At 42.0% G+C, this 17,855-nt stretch overlaps 1 non-coding gene across 1 annotated transcript; it reads left to right on the top strand.

The window, feature by feature from the left end:
* Positions 1 to 17,148: 17,148 nt before the first annotated feature.
* On the top strand, positions 17,149 to 17,332 carry LOC136401770 (U2 spliceosomal RNA). Its single transcript, XR_010750756.1, has one exon. It is a non-coding gene; the product is annotated as a U2 spliceosomal RNA (small nuclear RNA).
* The last annotated feature ends 523 nt before the right edge of the window (positions 17,333 to 17,855 follow it).

Raw genomic sequence — 17,855 nt, 5'->3', positions numbered from 1 at the left:
AATTCAGCTACCTCAGGAACTTGAACCTGAGTTCTCTGCATCCCAGTCCAATTCAAGTTCCACTGCCCCACCGCCTGGTCAGGCTGAATACCAGTATTTAAACAGATAAAACTTGTGAGGTATGTGTTGAGATTCCTTTTACGTATTAATATTTACTTACTCATGCATGCCAATGGTCCTCTAAGTGTTCCAACATCATTTGTTGGAAAGAATATGCGTTCACAGTCAAAGCCTTTGTTTCTTACTCAAACAGTTGAGTGCATTTGATTTGTGCAGGTCTTTTAGTGGGATCTCTATTCTGTTCCATTTGTCTGTATTATGCTTTCACAAATATTGCCAATACCAATACTACATATAAGTTTTAAAATCTTTTGATGTAAGCCTTGTAGGCTGGTTGTTTTCAGTTAGAATTTTTTATTCCTATATTAAGTGTAGAAACCCAGCAAATATTATCTTTACCAAAAAATCAATGCTGGCCCTGGCCAGTTGGCTTAGTGGTAGAGCGTCGGCCTGGCGTGCAGAAGTCCCGGCCAGGGCACACAGGAAAAACGCCCATCTGCTTCTCCACACCTCCCCCTCTCCTTCTCTGTCTCTTGCTTCCCCTCCCGCAGCCGAGGCTCCATTGGAGCAAAGATGGCCCGGGCGCAGGGGATGGCTCCTTGGCCTCTGCCCCAGGCGCTAGAGTGGCTCTGGTTTCAACAGCGACACCCCAGAGGGGCAGAGCATCGCCCCCTGGTGGGTAGAGCGTCGCCCCCTGGGGGGCATGCCGGTGGATCCTGTTCGGGCACATGCGGGAGTCTGTCTGACTGTCTCTCCCCCTTTCTAGCTTCAGAAAAATACAAAAAAAACAACACAATAAATGCTAAGACATTTTATATTGTCTACCTCTAATTAGTGGTGTGATAGGAGACTTCAATTTTCAGGTGTCTGTTCTAAAAAATATTGCTAGTATTTAACAAGAGGAACTTAGTACAACCCAAAAGATGGATTAAGATGCAAAATACCTCATCATTACTCCTTAAATTAATTGATGACATAAATGAGAAAAATACATTAGAGAAATGCTTACAGAACAGAGAAAATTGAGAAAACATGATGTCTTAAACTGATACTGTATTGTGGGTTGAGTACTACAACTTGGGAAAAAAACAGTGGAAAATTTTGTGAACTTAAGAGATTTCTCAGTTTGACAGATGTACCATAGTTATATAAAGTGTTCACATGATAGGAACTTGAAGTATCCTGCTTGAGAGCAGACTCCTCTGGCTGTGCACACCGTCACCAGCTTGAGTGTGGATGGCCTGCTTTGCATGGAATTATACACAGGACCCCACGGTCGCTAACTTGAACCCAATGTCACTGGCATGTGCAAGGTTTCACTAGCTCCACTGAAGGCTTCCCCACCTGTCAAGGTCTGTATAAGAAAGCAATCAATGAACAACCTAAACTACCCAAATCTCTCCCTTCCTCTGTCTCTTTTGTCAATTAAGAAAAAAGCTGGGGCTCTGGCCGGTTGGCTCAGTGGTAGAGCGTCGGCCTGGCGTTCAGAACTCCCGGGTTCAATTCCCGGCCAGGGCACACAGGAGAGGCGTCCATCTGCTTCTCCACCCCTATCCCTCTCCTTCCTCTCTGTCTCTCTCTTCCCCTCCTGCAGCCAAGGCTCCATTGGAGCAGAGATGGCCCGGGCACTGGGGATGGCTCCTTGGCCTCTGCCCCAGGAGCTAGAGTGGTTCTGGTCGCAGCAGAGCAACGCCCCTAAGGGGCAGAGCGTCGCCCCCTGGTGGGTGTGCCGGGTGGATCCCGGTCGGGCGCATGCAGGAGGAGTCTGTCTGACTCTCCCCGTTTCTAGCTTCAGAAAAATACAAAAGAAAAAAAAAAGCTGGAAATAACAATTGTGATCTAATTTTATTTTCCTTCTCATAAAAAAATTTTCATATTATAACATTAATGTATATCTACATGTAATTAATAGTAAGTGGGTATAGAAAAATTATGGGTGAAATAATATGATGACTCCAGTTACCAGAAAGCTATGCAATAAAAAACGGTATGGGCCCTGGCCGGTTTGCTCAGTGGTACAGCGTCGGCCTGGCGTGCAGATGTCCCGGGTTCGATTCCCGGCCAGGGCGTACAGGAGAGGCGCCCATCTTCTCCCCCCATCCTCCCCCCCCCCCGTCTCCTTCCACTCTCTCTCTTCCCCTCCCGCAGCTGAGGCTCCATTGGAGTGGAGATGGCCCGGGCGCTGGGGATGGCTCCTTGGCCTTTTGAGGACCATCCCACCATCCAGCCACCTCAGGTGACAAGCCCCAACATTGCAGCTTTTTTTACATATAGTTTTAGATTTCCCAAAATGGCGGCTTACAATGTGGCTTTTTGGAGCCAGGGGTATTGACAGATCGCCTTGGAAGGAAATGCAAGAAATCGCCTCTGTTTCTTCTAATGCTTCAGTTCCTTGTTGCCCATGGTAACAGCCTTATATCGGGATGACACTTTCAGGCGCCTAGTTTGTGGAAATGTGAATTTTATATTCCTCATGGGCTCCAGAAAACCAGATCAGTGTGTTCTCCTTTGAAATATTCCGAAATGTTTTCTTTGGTAGGAGATTTGTCTCTGATATCTCAGAGTAACTGACAAAACAGAGTGATAGTGGTGCAGTGTGGACTCCTGTATTATGACAGTGGAAGGAGTCGAGTGGAAGGAGCTCCAATGTATTTTTGAAGAAGCAGGTGACTGCCTGTGGTTTGCGTACTGTTGGGCAGATAAGCTTTACAAATGTTTTTTTAAGTTTTTTTGCTTATATTTTACATTGGCCTGGGCAGAAGTTGTGTGTAGTCTGTGGAAGGCTGTGGTGTTTGCCCTCAGAGCTGCATATTGTAAAGTACAGATTGTCTTTTTGTCAGAGGGGTCATTGTATTGCTAATGTTTCCTGGAGAAGGTCCTACCCCCAGCCACCCACCATGGCTGTCTTGTACATGATCCCATGCTCAAGGCAGTGACCACGGGGTTTGGAACCTTGGTTCTCAGCATCCCAGGCTGATGCTCTATCCACTGCATCACCGCTTGGTCAGGCACTTTTTCAATATTTTATGTATCTATTTTAGAAATAGGGGATAGAAAGAGAGATGAAAGGCAGGGTGTAGGACCCAGAAGCACCAACTTGTAGTTGCTCCTTATATGTGCCTTGACTGGGCAAGCCGGAGGCTTCAAACCAGCACCCTGAGCATTCCAGGTTGATGCCCTATCCACAGCATCACCACAGGTCAGGCCTGATGAGGTTTATAAGAAATTTATTTATTTATTTATTTTAAATAGTTTATTTATTGATTTTTTTAGAGAGAGGAGTGAGAGAGAGAGACAGAGAGAGAGAGAAGGGGGAGGAGCAGGAAGCATCAACTCCCATATGTGCCTTGACCAGGCAAGCCCAAGGTTTTGAACCGGCGACCTCAGTGTTCCAGGTCGACGCTTTATCCCACTGCGCCACCACAGGTCAGGCCAAAAAATTTATTGATGCATCTTAGAACAGATGGGCTGAGTGCAAAATGTCGTAAGCATTGAGTGCCAGGGAATTTGAGCTTTTATATTGTATATTCAGTGAGGGACGCTAACAAGATTAATTTTGATGGGTAATTTTCAGGTGCAGTGATAAGAGGGGATCACTTAATGAGAAAATTGCCCTAGTGAGGGTATGGGTTGGGTGGTGAGGAGAGGTGAAATATCATTTTTTCCCAGGTGGAAAATTAAGGAAACGCCCTTGTGCCAGATTACTTAAATCTGGCTAGTAGAGGATTTTTGGTAAGGGGCCCCAGATCCAAACGTAACAGGTATAGAGGTACTTTTTGAAGGAAAAGAAACTAAATTATTTTAGAGGCGAGTTATTTTTGAATTGTTAGATTTCTGTAAGGTGCAGAAGTTTTGTGCAGGGGGAAGAAACAGAAAGAAGGACTGATGAAGTAAACAGGTTAAAAAAAAAAAAAAAAAAAAAAAGAAGAAGGACTACTCTAAGACCTTAAGCAGAAAGTAGTTAGAGAAGATTTAGATCAGTGTCCCTGTACACCTCAAGAGAAAAAGAGAAAAAAGAGGCTGTAATGTTGACACATCTCACCTTCTACTGATGGACAAAATCTGCTTTCTGCTATTTTTCTTCAGTAAATCATGCTGCTGTTGTTTTTAGAAAGTCACTGAGAAATAACACAGACCAGAATGTGCTAATCTGAGCACACTAAGGCACCATTCCCCATGTCAGCAGATGCGGGGGACAGCAGCCCCTAGTGCCTGTAGTTAATAGTCCATCCAGTCCCTCTCAGTTGAAGCTACACTATCCACTGTGCCATCGCCTGGTCAGGCTTAAAAAACCATTCTTACCTTTTTCTATTGAGAGCCTGCTGTGCCATCAGGTCTCTATCTGTGCAGGAGTCTGCTCATCAGCATTCTATTTACTTCCTGTGACTTATTTGTCTATAGTACTATTATTGTACTGTTATAATTAAGTAACATTAAGTCTCATAACTGATAGAGCATGTATTTCCATTTTGTTATTAAAGCTGTTTATAGCTGTTAGTTTAGGATTTTGAATGGAATTTTATTCCGTGTATAAATACATTTGGGAAAGAAGACTTTTTAAATGCATGGACTTCTGAGAGTCTTATTCACAGTCAACCTTTCCATGTATTTAAGTTAAAATTTATCTCAACTTCTTAAAAATAAAAATAGTATTAAATATTTTTAAGAATTTGACTAGACAGTGGATACAGCGTTGGACTGGATCATTAAGGACCCATGTTCAAAACCCCAAGGTCACCAGCTTGAGCCTGATGTCGCTGGCTTGAGCAAGGGGTCACTTGCTCTGCTGTAAGCCCTGTGCTAAAAACAAATATGATAAATCACAGAACAGCAAAGGAGCCTAATGAAGAGTGGATGCTTTTCATCTCTCTTTCTGTTCCTGTCTTTCCCTCTCTCTGTCTCTGCTCTACAAAATAATTTTTTAATTTATTTATTTTAGAAAAAGAGGATGTGTTGTAAAGTACCCATACCTCAATGCCACGGGTTTACCTAGAGACACCAAGTCCAGATAAACTTTGAAGAGTTTTGTTAGAGGAGGAGATTTTTTTTTTTTTTTTGTATTTTTCTGAAGCTGGAAACGGGGAGAGACAGTCAGAAAGACTCCCGCATGCGCCTGACCGAGATCCTCCCGGCACGCCCACCAGGAGGCGACGCTCTGCCCCTTTGTGGCGTCCCTCTGTTGTGACCAGAGCCACTCTAGAGCCTGGGTCATAGGCCAAGGAGCCATCCCCAGCTCCCGGGCCATCTTTGCTCCAGTGGAGCCTCAGCTGCGGGAGGGGGTGAGAGCGACAGAGAGGAAGGAGAGGGGGAGGGATGGAAAAGCAGATGGGCTCTTCTCCTATGTCCCCTGGCCGGGAATCGAACCCGGGACTTCTGCATGCCAGGCCGACGCTCTACCACTGAGCCAACTGGCCAGGGCCGAGATTTTTTTTTTTTTTTTTAGATTTTATTTATTCGTTTTTATTACAGAGAGAGATGGAGAGATAGAGAACAGGGAGAGGAGCAGGAAGCATCAACTCCCATATGTGCCTTGACCAGGGAAGCCCAGGGTTTTGAACCGGCGACCTCAGCATTCCAGGTCAATGCTTTATCCACTACGCCACCACAGGTCAGGCTAGAGGAGGACATTTATTAAATATGCCGGCTGCATATGGCTGACATGGGTTAGTTGCAAACCCAAGTCATGTGCATCTCCCACAGCCCTTGCAGCAGGTTATATACCTTTGTTCACACACACACAGTTTAGCAGGAAAAGGAGGAGGAAGATGGGACACAATTCATTAGGAAGCTTACATTTCTCTATAGGACATATAAAAACATTTCTACACATTAAAACTTAAAAGGTAACAATAGCAAAAATGTTTCACATATTAAAACATTTTGTATTTTTCTGAAGCTGGAAACGTGGAGGCAGTAAGACTCCCGCATGTGCCAGACCGGGGGGGGGGCTATGCTCTTGTTTCGACCAGAGCTATTGTAGTGCCTGAGGTTGAGGTCATGGAGCCATCCCCAATGCCTGGGCCAACTTTGCTCCAATGGAGCCTTGGCTGTGGGAGAGAAAGAGAGACAGAAAGGATTATCAGTACCCACAATAGAGATCTTCAAGGGACAAATATAACTCAAATATTAGGCAAGGTATAATCAATGGCCCTTGTGTTTACAAGAAATGAGATCAGTTTCCCTGCTACGTGGAAGAAATACCCTAGGCTCATCCACGGTGATGTGAAATGGGCCAATGACCCTGGGTACGTTTAACCTTCATTGTCAAGTCCCAGTAAGCTGGACATGGTCAGGTCTCAGGTTGCTGAATTAGGGCTGAAAGAGACAAAACCCTCCTTTCTAGAAGCAAAGGGGCAGCTTACCTTCCAGTGTCCCTTTTTCTCACAGCAAAGGCATGTCCCTGGTGGGGGCTGAGAAGCCTGGCAGGCCTCAGCTCAATGACCTTCCTTTCCACTCTAGAAGCAGAGCACTGATGGAGTCCTATGAAGCCCTTTTGGGGCATTGGCACCTTTAATGGCGTATTCCAAGAGTTAATATTTTCTGACCTCTTTTGGGTTCTATTTGCCTTTTCTGTCTTTTTCTTGGTGGTTATAGACCTTCAAAGTCATGCTCACCTGATCTGTGGTGGCGCGGTGGATAAAGCATCAACCTGGAAATGCTGAGGTCGCTGGTTCGAAACCCTGGGCTTGCCTGGTCAAGGCACATATGGGAGTTGATGCTTCCAGCTCCTCCCCCACTTCTCTCTCTGCGGGGGTCCAGCCCCGGGGGGGATCCAGGGGTCCCACAGGAGGAGACGGCGTCGGCGACATCAAGTGAGAGAGCCAAATTCTTTTCTTTCTCTTTATTCTCTGGTTAGCATTTACTGCCAGACATCTCCCTTTTTCAAATGTTAGTATAGGTCCCTTTTTATACACACACTGAGTTACAATTACATGGTGTTAATTATTGCTTTTGTTTCACTATATTTACATGTTTTCAGATAACAGTTCATTTATTATCTATAAATCACAAACCAGGTAGCAAATCATTCAAAATACAAAATAACTTGAATAGCGATAACAACATCGGTAAAACCTTTTAAAGTATTAGTACTAATAGTTAACTAACTTTACTGTTGTTGTGAGTCAAGGGGCAGAGAGAGATTAGCAGACGAAATCATTACGGACTAACAATGGACCACCGCTTGCTTAGGTAAATGGCTTTAGGTTTATGCAGTGTCCTACTTTTTCTCACAAGATTCTAAAAGGCTTGCCTATAAAGAAATTGACATAACATTAAGAATAGCTTTCACCCAAAGATATACAGAGTGCACTTGCAAGATAGCCTAGTAGCAACATAATTTCAGAAGACATTAACTGTTATTACTTCTATGGATTCCCCTACATTCCTCTCATTATCAAAAAATCTTGGAAAGTATAAAAATTTCATGAGAACATCTCATTGAGAAAGCCTAGCAATTGCCTTTAGTCAAAAAACAATTCTCTTAGTAAAACATTCTTTTCTTGCCGACTGCGCTCTCATCCTAGGCCACACAATGAACCATTCTACTATACCTTACTAAGATACTATTGTCTAGTCAAATATTACTTATTTATTATATTTAAACACTAGTTAAGTTCTAACTCTATTCTTCTCAGAGTGTACTACTATCTGCAGATCAAATAAGCAAGAAGAAAGGAATGTTTCTCTATCACATGAAAAGGCTAGGGAGGAAAAATGTTGAATTAAGTGAAGGCCGAAAGGTGCTCTGTGCACAGCCACTGCCTCCTACCTATTCACAAGTCACAATCTATTCTTTCTAACATAATTAAGAAGAAATTCTCCTACAAACTTGACCCTTTACAAGGGATATCATAGCCAGCCTCTTGTGTCTATGAGCCCAGCTCAAGGGGCCCACAGGCTTTTCTGTGGAACTCACACCCTCTGTCTCATTTCCAAAGGAATTACTACGAATCTACAGGGAAAGCACGGTACTATTATCCCTGTGCCATAAATAATAGCACACACCCAGAAAAGGGGGGATATAAGGCCAGATTAATTCAAAAAGTCAAAGGGGGAAGTATCGTTGTGTCTCTCCTTTGGGTGACTTCGTCAACCCGCAGCCATTGGTCTTCTCTGCTGTGACTTTGTCAATCAGCAGTTTTTGATCTTCTGCTGTGACCTTGTCAGCCAGCAGTTGTGGGTCTTCTGCTGTGACCTTGTCAGCCAGCAGTTGTGGGTCTTCTGCTGTGACCTTGTCAGCCAGCAGTTGTGGGTCTTCTTCTGCTGTGACCTTGTCAGCCAGCAGTTGTTGATCGGCTCCCGACATCTCTCTCTCTGTCTCTCCCTCTCCTCTTTAAAATGAATGAATAAAAATTTTTTTAAAAAAATTCATGCTTAGAAGATTCGGCTGAATGGCTCGAGCGTCCATATCTGTGTATATAAACTTTTGGAAAAAGACAAAACCAGCATTATTAGCTGGATCAAATAAAAGAGGGTAAAAGTTTTCAAGAGGAACAGATTTGTTGTCTCCTTTAGGATTCCAGAGTTTCTCTGCTGCTGAATAAGTCAGTATATAGTATTTTTTTTTTTTTTGTATTTTTCTGAAGCTGGAAACGGGAAGAGACAGACAGACTCCCGCATGCGCCCGACCGGGATCCACCCGGCACGCCCACAAGGGGCGATGCTCTGCCCCTCCGGGCGTCGCTCTGCCGCGACCAGAGCCACTCTAGCACCTGGGGCAGAGGCCAAGGAGCCATCCCCAGCGCCCGGGCCATCTTTACTCCAATGGAGCCTTGGCTGCAGGAGAGGAAGAGAGAGACAGAGAGGAAGGAGGGGGTGGGGGTGGAGAAGCAAATGGGCGCTTCTCCTATGTGCCCTGGCCGGGAATCGAACCCGGGTCCCCCGCACGCCAGGCCGACGCTCTACCGCTGAGCCAACCGGCCAGGGCTTGTATATAGTATTTTAAAAGAAATTTTTAAGCAAAGAGCATGATAAAAATAGATTTGCTTGCGTTCCAGGATATGACTCCCTTTCTTATATTACCTAGCAATGAACAATATTGTTTCAAAATGATAATAAACTTAGCATTATATAAAGACATTATTAATCATATTTTTAATATCAAAACTAAGATTTTAATATTACAGGGATATGAGACAGCAAATAAAAGGAATTACCAAAAGACCTTTGAAATAATATATATATACATTTCTAACATGGGAAATACTTTTTCACACATTAGTGGGGGGTAATAAGTCATTACTCCTAACCCAGTGGTCAGAAAACTTATTAGTTAATACAGCCAATTATTAACAGTACAATAACTGAAATTTCTTTTGAGAGCCAAATTTCAAATTTAAAATTATAGAGGTAGGCATATTCCCTACTGAGGCAGATCCCACATATGGCACTCTATTGGAGAGCTATACCCAAAGGAGCAAAAGGCCTTATGTGGTCCACAAGGTGTTTATGAGTGGCAGTTTGCCAACCAGGGTTCTTAGAAAAGGGGGAAAAAGAAGAGACATCTGATGGGCTTGTCCCTTTTTATGAAACCCTAGGGCTAGCTGAACCCTATCCTGGCCAAGCATTGGATGGCAGCAGCGAGGATCTGGGCTTGGTTTCAAGGTAGCACCTAACCTTCCCAGGTCTCCTGTTCCCTTTTCTTTTGCCACTGTTTTAGAGACGCAGCTGCCACAGGAGAGGTGGTGCAGGCAGGCGGGTGTTTGGACCTGGAATTTTCAAGAACTAAGCTGACTTATTTCCTCCCCACCCCCGGCTGCTGTCTAGCTTTATTTTTTACAACAAATGCAACAAATTAAAATATAATTTTTATAAATTTACCTTCCTAACAGTGGGCTGCTTTAGTCCACGTGAGGTTTCCAATTTTCTTGCAATATCCTGAAAATTCTTTTTATAAATTTTACTATTATAGGTAAAGTAGTGGGTCTCCCGCATGACTCCCATGCCTCCCTCATTAGATAACAAATATGCCACATGAAGGAACTGAGAGACTTGGAGGGCACCCAATACCTGCCTTAGCCCTGTGGGAGACAGTTTGGGAATCTTTTCTATAATTTTTACACTAGTGGAGGGTACAAGCCACCTCCCCTTAACCCACAGAGGGCCTGTCTTTGATAATTCTATCTCTTATGCTACTATTTATATTTCTATTATTTCTGGAGCTTCAATTTAAATAAGGAAACTGACAATTAACTAGCAAGGTCCACACGCATGTTTTGTTAATTTCTAAAACCTTTTTCTTTTCTGTAAGATTTTTCTAAAGCAAAGTTCTAATTTTTACTTCTATTCCTACCCTGTTTTTTCGAAATGGGCAAAATTTCTTTTGGTCAGTAGGTGGATATCTGAAACTAGTTTTTATTCTATACTTTTTCTAGCTACCTTACCGTTACTCCAGCCCCCTTGCCTTCCCCCCTGCTGTTCCACATACAGCACGTACCAGCCCTGCATTCTGCTTTTCTCTTACTCAAACTGCTTACTTGCCAGCCCTTCAGCTCCAGAGGCTGGAGAAACAGTTTCAGTTTGTGGGCTCCACTTTTCTCTCACCCCCTTGGCTACTTGTAATATTGGACATCTATTTTTCCAATGCCCTTCTTTCTTACAATAGGCACACTGATTCTTTCCTAGCAGAGTCCTAGTCTTTCTTGAATTGTTTCCTTTCTCTCCTCTATTTCGCTCCTTTGGGGGTCCCTTATCCTAAAAGAGTTTGTCTCTTGGAGTGCTGCTACTATTGCTTTAGTTATTCTTTTTTTCTGTTTTTGACTCAAATTTGGCTTGACTAAGAAGACGTGGCACCTGCTTTGTATCAAATATGTTTTAAGCCAGTGTGGCGGATTCATTGTTAAACTTAGCTATTGATCAATGTATTATAGAGGTATTAATTATTACATAAGACAAAGGGAAGAAGCCAACAGAAGAGAATTTTTTCAGGAGAGAAGTCTAACAGGGTGCCCTGAAGCCATAGGTCCTGAATCCAAGAAAAGATATGTAGTAGAGCAGGGGACAGGAGTCCAAACCATGAAATGCCACAAGAAATTTCTCAAAGGAACAAAGAAAATCTGCAATATACACAAATCACCATTTAAGATTACTTTCTAGTCACAAACTTTCAATTTTTGACACACAACCTCATGCCAGACCTAAAAAAGAGACACATTTAGACATTAAACCAAGACTTTATATAAAAATATTAATCGACTTACGAACTATGCAACTTATGACCATTCGACTTTACAGCCATAAATGCTACCCAGTCCTGCTTCACGTCTGTCAGCGCAAGCGTTGCTCAGTTGGGTGCATGACAGTGCAAACCAGCTTCCGGCAGCACTACCATCTTTGTGTGTACCATTTCAACTGTTATCCCAGACTCAGTACAGCAGTTTGTGTTTTGTGTCTTGGATATTTTTCATCAAACCCCTCCCAAGATGTCTATCTAGAGGAAATTGTGTTTCCAAATATTAAACCAGTTGTACTGGTAATGCAGTGTTTAAATTAAACCTGACAAATGTAAAAATAAGAAACAAAATGGTGTAGAGATGATACAAATGGCATAAAATGAACAAAGAAAATTGTGATATATAACAATGAAAGAAAATTATGATAAAATATGACTTACAGATTTTTATAACATATTTTCACAGTTCTGTACATAAAGCTTACTCAACTTACGACCAAATCATGTTATGACCAGTCTGTCAGAACCAATCATGGTCGGAAGACGAGCACTAGCTGTATACAAATCATAAATTAACAAATTTAAATGAGTGTGATTTAGATGAAATTATAACAAATATTTTTTTGACAAAGACGGAGCTTCATAGATAAGGGAAGGCTTCCTCCTAGTAGCCTTTTAGGTGCATGCAAGTCAGGTCCCTGAAAGGACTTTAGACTCAAACTCAGGGGTTTCAGACAAACAATGAAAGCAAAGAATGAGATCTTAACTAATACAAAGATGTCCCTGAAAAACCTGAGACAGAACCGATCAGCTCAATATCAACTCAGTCCCTACTCAGGTTTTTCTCTGAGAGTATAATACAACTAAATGCCTCTGGAAATTCGGAGTCTCAACTCAGTCCCCCTTAATTGTCTTCCTAGAACATGAACAAATGTACAAATATGCGAACAAAAATATACATCTCTGAAAGCCCGAGAGAGAACTGGTGGACCTGGTCAACTCGGTTCCCACTAATTTTCTTTCTAGAGTACGACTGAATCTGCAAACAGAAATGGACATCTCCAGAAGCCTGCTTTCCAGAGTACAACCAGATGCATCCCAGAGAATCCTAAGGCAGGAATAACAGACTTCTTACCAACATCTCGGTCTTTGGAGAGTCCCAGATCCAGACAGACTAGTTCCAAATAGCAAAGTAGAAGAGTGGCTCTACCTACACCTCCGGAGCTTCAATTCAGCAAAGCAGAAGATCTGTTCCACTTACACACTTCTGAAGTTACAAATTAGTAAAGCAAAAGACTTGCTTTACCTACAAATTTTCAGAGTTTTAAATCAGCAAAACAAAAAATTTACCCCACCTACATATCTCTGGAGTTACAAATTAGCAATGCCACAAATCTAGCTTACCTACAACCTAGTCCCAAACACATTTTACCAGTAAGAGTTTCAAACAGAAAAGTGAAAGCAAGAATTCAGAGGAAAGCTATAATTCAATAAAGCAAAAGAGTTGCTTCACCTACCTCCTTGATTTCTCTGCCGAATTGTCCAAACTATCAAATTTGGAAACTGGAAGGCATCTACTGAAGAACTGTCTGGACCCACAGGAAAACCGGGAGCCCTGAAAATGTCTCAGGTGGTGCCTCTCCTCGAGACTCAAGTGGGGTCGGGCAGCTCCTTGGAAAGACCCTTCGATTTGGGGTGTCTCTACCAGGTGACGCAAAACACCGAAGCCACACGTTGGACGTCAAATGTTGTAAATTACCTATACCTCAATTCTGCAAGTTTACATAGAGACACTGTTGGGCAAATGAAATATATTATGCTCACTTAGTTAAAGATGGTGCTGCCTGCATAGAAGCATGTCGCCCAGGTAATATTAATGTGTCTTGAGGGTGGGCTGTGGGCAGGCAGATTTTTTATAGCCTGGGCCTTGGTTTTAGGACTAAGCTTTTCCCACCCCTTTTGATATGGGGTGGTACAATCCCATTATGCCTCAGATAAATGACTTTATATTAGGGACTTCCGTATTTTATGTATTTGATTAAAGGTTTTGATTTCTGCACTATAAAGTGGGGCAGACTGGGAGCTTGCTCTCTCGGTTCCTGAGATTAGCATTATAGGAGAGAGCAGAAAAGGAGAGCAGAAAAAGGCCATGTGGAGGAGGCCAGGAGAAACAGCCTAGATTAGATGGTGGAGTGCTGAGCGACAAGCCAGTTTGTGCAGAGTTTGTGCAGGGAGAAGGAAGGAGATGGGTAATAGAGGTGAATAAGTCTGGTGAGCTAGAAACCTTTGATTCTAAGAAACTCGGATAAAAGTAGCTTTATGAGCACTTAATGAGTGGGTTTTGGAGCCCAGTGTGTGTTTTTACTTGCCCGCTGGGTGCAAGCTAGGATTACAGATGATGGCCTACCAGTTCTTGGCTCCGTTGTTTCATTACCGTCTGTCCGAATCCAATGCGAAAGTGCATGGGCCAGGTGGCTGTTACGGTGGCCGTGGATACTGGCTTTACACTCAGATAACCTTTAAAACTAAATGACCCATTGTTCTTTTAAACCAGAAACTTCTACATTCTTCTGCCTCCCCTCCCAAAGGAAAGACAGGATAGAAAGCCTGAACTTTTCTTGTAAAATATCAATATTAATTTTGCAACTTTTTAGTACTTTACTACAATAACCTACATGCTATAGGAGTTTAAAGATTATACAGATTTCACGGATAATGGAGGTAGAGGTGCCACAAACCAGCATGTCTATTAATTCTATGTCCTGAGTGGAAAAAGCACAGAATTAAGAAAATAGTCTTAGACAAAAAGGATGGGCTCAGAAGGTCTCTTTACAACACAAGAGAGAGCTTGCAAAGGCAAAGCTCCATTCCCCAAGCTGCTTTATTTATAAGGCAAAGTAAGACCATTAGCAAATCAAAGAGATGAATAAAGCAAAGTCACATTTCCAAGGCATCTCAAGAATTCTCCCAAATGCAGAAAAACCCCATCATACATAACATCTTAACTTCTCAAGACAAAGGATAAAAGAAACTTGCCTCCAGTCTTTCGGAGGGACATGAGAGGCAGGATGACTATAAACAGTCTAGCACCAAAGCACAACAGCCTTTACCAACTTCGCAGAACAAGTGAGGTGGGGCGTTGGGCAGACTGTCAGGTTACTGCCACTTCCCCACACTTCTGTGCCCCCCAAATCTAAATTACAAAGACTCTGTAAGCTTTCAGTTTCCAACAGAGAGGGACATGGAGCTAGAGGTATAGTCAATGCATGGTTGCTTAACTTTCTGTTGTTCAATGATTGATTGGTTTTTGTACATACCTTGACTGGGCAAGTCCAGGGTCTCAAATCAGCGACCTCAGCATACTAGGTTGACACTATCTGTAAGGTATTTTTCCTCGCCGAGAAAGAAAGAACAGGCCAGATCCACAAAGTGTGGAATAGCAAAAGGCTTTATTGAGTACAGAGCACGCATCCTGCCCGGCAAGGTTCCCTGGCCCCAAAGAGAGAAAGATGGACGCCAGAGAAGTTGCACAGATTTAACCGCATGGGAGATATTTAAAGGGTCCCTGTAGGGAAGTGGAGCTACTTTGACGTGGTGAAATTTCACTGGCTGGCAGATGATCGCTTCTTTCCAAGTGGTTCCTGGGAAGCTTCCTTTGGCGGGCTTGATTGTAGATGGTCCTAGCGAAAGTGGGCGGGTCTGAGTTCCCCACGTGACCATCCCCCATTATCCACCGACCTTACACTATCTACTGCTTTACGTCAGAACTAGCCAGAATTTTCTAAAAGGTTATTTCCAATGAAAAGGACCCTGTGATTTCCTCAGAATTAATACCAGCTTCTTGTCTTTTAGTGTTGCTCTCTAATATTCGAAGGAGGTTGTATTACTTTAAATATTTAAATACTTAGACTCATGGTGATTGCAGTTTTGGAAGTTAAAATGTTCTTGGGAAGGATAACAGAAACAAACCTTCCCTTGTCCCTCTTACACCCTGATCCCCTAGGGCTGAGCTCACTCTTGCTGAGCTCTGCTCACTGCACAAAAACTGAACTCCCATTTTTCGAGAGAAAATTTCCAGAAGTAGGGATGAGAGAAAACGTACTTGATAGTGTTGTAAAACACCCAATCCACAATTCTGTGAGTTTTTGTAGAGACACCAAGTCCAGATGAGTTTTTAAAAGTTTTACTAAAGGAGGAAATTTATTAAATATGCAGGCCACATATAGTTTACATGGGGCAACAATCCTAAATTGTGTGTGTCTATAATATTCTAGGGGGTCGTTCTATACCCTTAATTATATGTATATGTGGGCGAAGAAAAAGTCTGACATCACAGCATAAGCTTATAACCTTGGTCTTTAGCTACCAGGTTTGGGAAAAGGATTAAGGGGTGAGAATGGGACATAATTCATTAGCAAGTTTATAACATCTGTCTATAGGATTTATAAAAGACTTATACACATTGAAACCAGGTAACACAATGGTAAAAAAAAGTCACTTTACATATTAAAAGACATTTTTATATTTTCTAGTGTTCATTTGCTATTCTTTTGTGCAGAGGTATATACATTAACTACATGCTTTCAGGAGGGGAGAGGTAGTTTCCATGGGGTAAAATGCCTATAAATGGCCCACTAATATAACAAAAGGTTTAATTTACTCTTTCTCTTCCTGCACTTGGCTAACTATTCACCTATTTCCTTACTGGTGTAGGGGAAGGTTAGAGAATCCAAATCACCTTCTCTGCATTTACAATACAATGCAATACAATGTTATCAACCCTACTGGTTTTATGATAATTGCACAAGTATAGAAATCCTATCTACAAAAATCTCTGCACCTAGCCCAAATTAATAAAATGTTCTTTAAGCTTCCTAAAATATTAATATTAATTCTGTAACTTTTGATACCTTACAACAATAGTATATGTTAACTAACAAGTACTTCCATAAAAGTCACTGAGAGTAGAAATAAAGTTATTGGATATTTTAGCATTTAGTTTACTTTCTTCAGGGCTCATGTTACAGGGAGTATATTTCCCTACAAAATGCCTTTAGATATATTACTAAATTAATTCTTTATAGGTGAATAGTATTTCTTTTATTTTCCTTAGACTATTAATTTTACAAATGGTGTTATCGACAACAGAAAGAATATTCAGGGGTAAAAAAGAGCCCTGGCCAAATAGTTCAGTAAGTTACAGTATTTTCCCAAAGCATGGAAGTAGCCGGTTCATTCTTGATCAGAAACAGACCATCACTCTTTCTCATATTAATAAATCAAAAAATAGAAAATGAAAAAGTAATAGAAAGCAAAAAGCCCTGTCTAGATAACTCAGTTAGTTCGAACATGGCCACCATACACCTACGTTGTGGCTCTGATGCCCAGTCAGGACACACAGAAGAATCAACCAGTGAATGCATAAATAAGTAGAACAGCAAATCAATGGTTTTTCTCTCTCTCTTTCTATAACTTTAAAATTAATGTTTAAAAAATTTTAAAGAGAAAACAAAAATAGAGCTAAATAATACTCGTAGGAAAACAGCAGTGTTAGCCTTTCTCACTTACCCTGTTCTTGATTAGTGCGTGAGTACACTGTGGAGCCTCGTGTGTGTAGCCTACGTAAGGCTATGGGTACTGTCCATCAGGGCGGTTTTGAGTATTCCTTGTCCACCAGTGTGAGGGGCCATGTTGCTGTTTGTTTACCTTCTGCCCTGAGAATTTATCCTGTGCCTATCTGTTCATCCCCCTTTGCGAGACTTTATTAAGTAAGAATGACCCAAATCTTTCTGGCTCCACAGTTCTACCATCTGCCCGAATCCAATGCAAATCTTTCTGGCTCAGTCTTCTACATTAAAATACTAAAATTTAAAAATGAAGATAAACTTTCTAATTACTCCAAAGGAACATATATAATCAGTTTTTGGCTAAGATTAAGTGTGGTATCTCTTCCTATTAGTTTAATATCTGATAAGTCGTCTATTAAAGGACAATATAGTAAATGCTTTTTTGAAATTAATGAGAAAAAAGCTTAATCCATCACCTCCATGCTCTTTCCTGGTATTGCAATATTTCCAGGAATTGGTAAGGGGGGAAAATGAACAAAAGGACACATAATAAATTAAATATTATGTTATACTGAGATATATTGACCTAGTAAATTGTTATCAGATAGGGGATGTAGCCCTTCAGGTCAGTTCTGGCCTTGAATTAGTGTAGGAAGAGATTTACAACATGAGTCCATGTGATTTTTTTTTTGAGACAGAAACAGAGAGAGAGACAGGAAGGGACAGATAGACAAGAAGGGAAAGACAGCCTGACCAGGCAGTTGCGCAGTGGGTAGAGCGACGGACTGGGATGCAGGGGAACCAGGTTCGAGACCTCGAGGTTGCCAGCTTGAGCACGGGCTCATCTGGTTTGAGCAAAAAGCCCACCAGCTTGTACCGAAGGTCTCTGGCTCCAGCAAGGAGTTACTCGGTCTTCTGAAGGCCTGTAGTCAAGGCACGTATGAGAAAGCAATCAATGAACTACTAAGGTGTTGCAACACACAATGAAAAACTAATAATTGATGCTTCTCATCTCTCTTCATTCCTGTCTGTCTGTCCCTGTCTATCCCTCTCTC

Source organism: Saccopteryx leptura, chromosome 3, assembly GCF_036850995.1.
Source record: "Saccopteryx leptura isolate mSacLep1 chromosome 3, mSacLep1_pri_phased_curated, whole genome shotgun sequence".
Taxonomy (NCBI): domain Eukaryota; kingdom Metazoa; phylum Chordata; class Mammalia; order Chiroptera; family Emballonuridae; genus Saccopteryx; species Saccopteryx leptura.
This window is presented reverse-complemented; position numbering and strand designations above follow the sequence as displayed.